The 6,061-nt window shown below is 39.4% G+C and overlaps 1 protein-coding gene across 1 annotated transcript in view; it reads right to left on the reverse strand.

Moving 5' to 3' along the window:
* BTBD3 (BTB domain containing 3) overlaps positions 1 to 5,910 on the reverse strand; it is a 51,937-nt gene extending 46,027 nt beyond the window's left edge. The window contains exon 1 of the mRNA XM_031951087.1: positions 5,894 to 5,910. The gene's annotated coding sequence lies outside the window, so the exon portion shown is untranslated. The remainder of the gene's footprint in view (positions 1 to 5,893) is intronic.
* Positions 5,911 to 6,061: the final 151 nt, after the last annotated feature.

Below are 6,061 nucleotides of genomic sequence, written 5' to 3' on the forward strand. Positions count from 1 at the left end.
GTCCTGTTCAACTAATTGTATTGGGGAAAAGCCAAACTAGGCATAAGACCACTGTTTGAGATGGACAAGGGAATATTGAGTTATTTTGTGTATATTGAGTTTGAAATATTTATGGACCATTTAGGTGGACCAGCAGGTAGATGGGATTGTATAGGATTAGGAATCAAGAGAAGAGAGAAGGGGTGGAGATAGAGATTTGAGAGTCATCTGCATAGAGAAGTAAGATTTGAAACCATGGAGGCAACTGATACTCATCTGCACTCAGCTTGCACACCTATACTCTCCTGGTAAAGGGGATCTCCATGCCCTTGAGGTACTCAGCTATTCCAATTTGGAATTCCCATTGTAAAATTGTTCTTTCCTGACCAATCAGGGAAAGCCTGTCTTATCCAGTTTTTTAGCTACGCTAATGCAAGAAATATATCCATACACTTTTTTAGTCTGGGGAAAAAAATCAAATCAACACAACCATTGCCTCTACAAAGGGTATGCCAAACAATTACTCAATGTCTCTACTCACTATTCCCATGAATAAGGCAAAACACAAGTCCACAACAACCATTCCCCAATATTGTCCTATTTCCCCCTATTCAAGTGGAGTCCTTGAAAATAAAATCATCTGTTTTGCATCTGTATCCTTAGGATAGAAAATAATGCCGGGCATAAAGTAATTACTCTGGGAAAGGGAGAAGACATACGATTATAACTTGAGAAGTTGGGTTCAGATCTGCTTGTAAGCATGCTTGTAAGCATCAGAAAAGGCACCAGAGGATAAGGAGATGTGGAAAATCCAAGAGATTGACAACCTCCTAGGAAATGACATTAGCAAAATTAAGAAACGCCTTATTCTCTGAGACTATAGCAGAGGAGGGAAGATACAAAGGTGATCAACACAGAGTCTATGGGGGGAGGGGGGAAGATCATATTCAGCAAGAAAACTGGAAAGAGAGTGGCAGTTGGGGGAAAGTATGGAAAGTTTGATGGGCACTGAACACCAAACAGGGTAATTTTATACTTGATCACAGAAGTAACAAGGAACTACTGGAGTTTCTTGAATAGAAGGACGACATGGACAGATCTAATGTGTTTTTTTGAAGAACCCTTTGGCAGCTATGTGGAAGATGGATGGGAATGGGGAGAAACTTGTGGCAGGGAGAACAATTATGCTTACAATATATTACAACAGCCCAAACATGGCACGATAAGGGCAGTAAGAGAGAAGGGATTGTATGAGAGGTGTAATAACGGTATATTCCACAAGTCTTGCCAAATGACTGGATGAGTGAGAGGGAGGAGCTGAGAATGACATCTTGGGTTTGAGACTGGGTGAATGGGTATCCTAGACTGTACACTAACATTAAAAAGAAGAGAGAGAATGAGTTCAATCATGGACACATTGAGATTAAGATTATGTCTTTGTTGACATATCTTGTTCTAAACATTCAATAGGCAGTTGAAGATGTGAAACCAGAGGTCAACAGAAGTTTAAAGCTAAATAAGTTGATCTGAGATTCTTTGGAAGTGAATTAATTTTTGACACCTGATGAGATAACTAGCTGAAGAGTTTTGAAGACAGATTGAGTCAGGACAGAATTATGTGAGTATCCCTCACAGTTAAGTGTAATCTGAACACTCAGCACAAGAGACTTTAAAAAAAAAAAAAAGAGGATAACTAGAAAAGAGAACAAGGAGAGAGTAGTGTCATGAAAATATAGAAGAGAGTAAGTGTCAAAAGTTGCAGAAAGGTCAAGAAAAGTGAGGATTGAGAAAAGGGTGTTAAATTTAGCAATTAAGAGACTTTTAGAATTCATTTCTTATGAATGATGTGGTCAAAAGTCAAGAGTGTAAAGAATTAAGGGATTCAAAGAAAATAAGGCACCTATTGCTGCTCAAAGATTCTAGGCACAAAAGACAGGAGTTATGGGATGATGGCTAATGGGATTGGATGAATCAAAGGAGTACTTTTTGAGGATGAAGGAGACATAGGTATATTCACAGGCACCAGGGAAGCAGTCAGTAGACAAAGAGAGAACTGAAAATTACGTGAAAAAGTAGAGACAATCTGCTGGAGGAGACTGGGAATCACTTATATAGAGAGGTTTGACTTGGCAAAGAGAAAGATCATCTCATTATGTGAGACAAAGATGAATGCAGACACAGTGACAGGAAGAATCTGGAAGATGTGAATTGGAAAATAGGGGAGATGAGGGCCTCAATTTTTTCACTGAAATATGAGGCAACATTACCTTGCCAGAATTTGTACTGCATGGCATAAGCTTCATGTGGTATTAGAGTGAAACTTTAATGAAGAAAGTTCAACTATACTTCAATACATAAAAAAGCATGATCTTATCAATATGGGTTCTCTTCAAAGGTATAAAATAACAAACCATAAATGACATGGTAATAGACTTGAGATCTAAGACTTATAAAAGGTTTCGGGGTTTTTTTAATGAAAGAATATATTCTTAAATACAAATATCATGCTATAATGGACAAATCACTAGAATAGACTGAAGCAGGACACTTGGGTTCCAGTAGAAGCTAGCCATGTGATTTTGGTAAATCACACCTCTGAACCTCATCTATAAAATGAATAGTTTCTAGAAAAATAATCTATGTCTAAAATTTTATAGTTTTATGAATCACAAAAAACAAAGCAATTTTTTAAATTTTTCGAATAGGAATTTTCCAGAAGCTCGAGTAAATTTTTAATTTCAAACATTATAGCCAAAAAACTTTTCTAAAACAATTGTATATATCCCTGTTTATGAACAGTTAATATGGAAGATAATCCAATCTTTTTCTTGATTTCTCAGGGTCCCGATTATAGATATCAATATGGTAACATGTCAAGATTTCTAAAAGTGCTCCTCCACTAAATCCTCCCTATTGTTAAACTTCTGAGTGATTTCACTTTTGTCTTTTTTTTTCTTGTCAAGATAACAATGTTACAAGTCTGGATGTCTTCAGCAAAGGCCATTTCTAATTTGTTTGGTATCTTCCAACTCTTATGATTCTAGAAACCAGAAAACTAAATCTGTCAGAGAGGTATTGGAAGGAAAAGTAAATATAAGAAAGGAACTTCTCCTATGAGTGAAGTATATAGTAACATGATCTTTGTAACATTTTGGCCTTTGAAGAGCCAAAATGTTACAAAGATCATGTTACTATATACTTTTTATACTATATATATAGGTATACTATATAGACCTAATACCTTTTAACAGAGGTATTTGGGGGAAAGGGGAAGGGGAGAAGTTCTACCTTACAGGTTCCTAACCACATGTTCAATAACTGCAACTGTTTCTAAAGAAAGTATTACTTTGTTACTTCTAGAGAAGAAACTTCAAAGAAGCTGGAAAGTTACACTAAATTCAATATCTTTAAAATACTTTCAAAATTATTCTTTAGAAATCATCTCTCTACCCAGAATATTAGGTTATTATTCAATCATTTTCAGTTGTGTGACATGTGACCACCATTTAGAATTTTCTTGGCAAAAGTACTGGAGAGGTTTTCCTTTTTTTTTCCCTTTCAGCTTATTTTTGCAGATAAGGAAAGTGAGTTAAAAGGGTTAAGTCATATAGTTAGGAGTGTCTAAGGAAAGATCTGAACTCAGGAAGATGACCTGCCTAACATGTTACTGTATTTTTGATGAAAATTTACTGGATCTCTGAGTGTTTCTCTAACTCTCCACCATTTACACTTAAACATTACCTTGTATGTTATAGTCTCTCTTAGAAGATATGTCAATCACATTCATTACTGAGAAAGACTCATGACAACAGAAATCAAGAAGCATCTATTATTTCTCAACTCTGTGCCAAGTACCATACTAATTGCTAAGGATATAAAAGCAAAAATTGGTCCTTGCTCTGAAGAAGTTTATAATCTAACATAACAAGCATGTACAAACAAGATATTGACAAATATACAAACAAGATATGACGTCATGTGTATATGCCTATAGACATACATATATGCATATAAGCAAATGCAGACACATACTAAGACATACATGTGCACATTGTGCACATTATCTATACATGTACATACATGTATATGTATATAGATGCAGGTATGATGTGTATACATATTTGTATAGTCACATAAATGTACAAATATGCAGGCTTATTTATATAAACACATGTTTTTGTTTAGTTATGTCTGGCTTTATGATCTCATCTAGGGTTTTCTTGGAGTATTTTCCATTTTCTTTCCCAGTTCAGTTTATAGATGAGAAAACTGAAACAAATAGGGTTAAGTAATTTGCCCAAGATCATAAAGGTAGTGTTTAAGGCTGGATTTGAATTAAGATGAGTCTTCCTAACTTGAGGCCCAGAACTCTATCACTACAGCATCTAACTGCCCCTTATTGCACCTCATGCATCTATACATACAAATATATGTGCATATGCACACATACAAATATACACATGCACATGTGTGGTCATTCAGTCATTCCAACTTTTGGTGATCCCCATGAACTGCAGCACATCCATACCGTCCATATGGTTTTCTTAGCAAAGATATAGGAGCAGTTTAGCATTTCTTTCTCCAGTGGATTAAGGCAAACATGTTAAATGGCTATACCCAGTGTCACACAACCAGTATCCAAGGGCAAATTTGAACTCAATTATTCCTGATTCCAGGGACAGAGCTCTATCCACTGAGCTACTTAGCTTTCTCATAAGTATAAATACACATTATACAATATGCATGTACCTGCATATACAAATGTGTGTGTGTGTTTGGTGGCTAGGTGGTAGAGTGGATAGAGCACTGCTCCTGGAGTCAGCAAGACTTGAATTCAAATCTGCCCTCAGATATTTACTGTGTGACTCTGGACAAGTCACTTAACCCTATTTGCCTCAATTCCTGATCTGGGAGCTGAAGAAATTGACAAACCAGTCCAGAATCTTTGCCAAGAAAACCCCCCAATGGGGTCATGATGTTGAACTCAACTAATGACCAAAACTTAAAAAGAGTATATTCACATATACAAATATGCATGCATATGTATATATACATGCATTTGTATATGCACCTAGGTGCTGTGCATAGCATACAAATACATTTGTGCATCTATACAAATACATACATGTATATATATATATATATATATATAGAAATAAACATGCATATGTGTATGCACACCTACATAAACACTGCAGATAATAAACAGAGAGAAGGCACCAGCATTTCGAGAGATTAGGAAAAGCTTGAGATGTTATGGGTAACTTGAAAGAAGCCAGGAGGCTAGGAGGAGGGAGCGCATTCCAGGCACGGGAAATAGGATGAAGTATCAAGACTATAGTATAGAACGAAGATTATTAAGCAGCTCTGCTCCGTAGCTCCAAAACACTGAGCAAAACTCCCTCTCCCAAAGTCCTGGGACACCCCGCCCCGCTCCACGATGAGCAAGGAAACTTATGCTTTGGCTGTACCCCTTTGCATGGGGAAGACAGATCTGGGACACTCGGCACCGAGTTCGATCTCACTCAAAGCAAAGTTTGCTCTGACTCTCAAGGTATGGAGTGGGAAAGTGGGGGCCAACCCTATCGGAGGCCGCTCTTTGAGAATCGTGCCTTGCAAGACCCCGCACCCTAGCTGCCCCCGCTTCGCACCAGTGTTCAGAAGGACCCCTTCTCTTTCCCCTTCACCCCCTCCTCCTCCGCCAAAGCCCCCTGGAGATGCTCGGGCACTCCCCGCCCCTCCACCGCCGCTTTTGCTCTCCTAGCCCGGGCCCGCACCCCACGGCCGTTGGTCCTCAACGGACTGAGAGGGCGCGCGTGCCACCGCCCTGCCCGTCCCACTCGCGAGGAACGCCTCTTCTCTGCCCCGCCCCCCTCGCGGCTGTCCACGCCGGTGCCCACTCGGCGTTACTCACCGTACGTCGTGTCCTGAGGACAATCTCGGAAAGAGGCCAGGGCAGTTAAGGAGAAAGCGCCCAGCGGGGTCCGCGGGCACCCGCACGCAGAGCACGCTCTGGCGAGGGCGCGAGGCTAGGCGAGGCGCGCGGCCGAGGCATCGCTGCCGCCAGAGCTTCCCGGGGAGA

The sequence above is a fragment of the Sarcophilus harrisii genome, chromosome 2 (assembly GCF_902635505.1).
Source record: "Sarcophilus harrisii chromosome 2, mSarHar1.11, whole genome shotgun sequence".
NCBI lineage: Eukaryota > Metazoa > Chordata > Mammalia > Dasyuromorphia > Dasyuridae > Sarcophilus > Sarcophilus harrisii.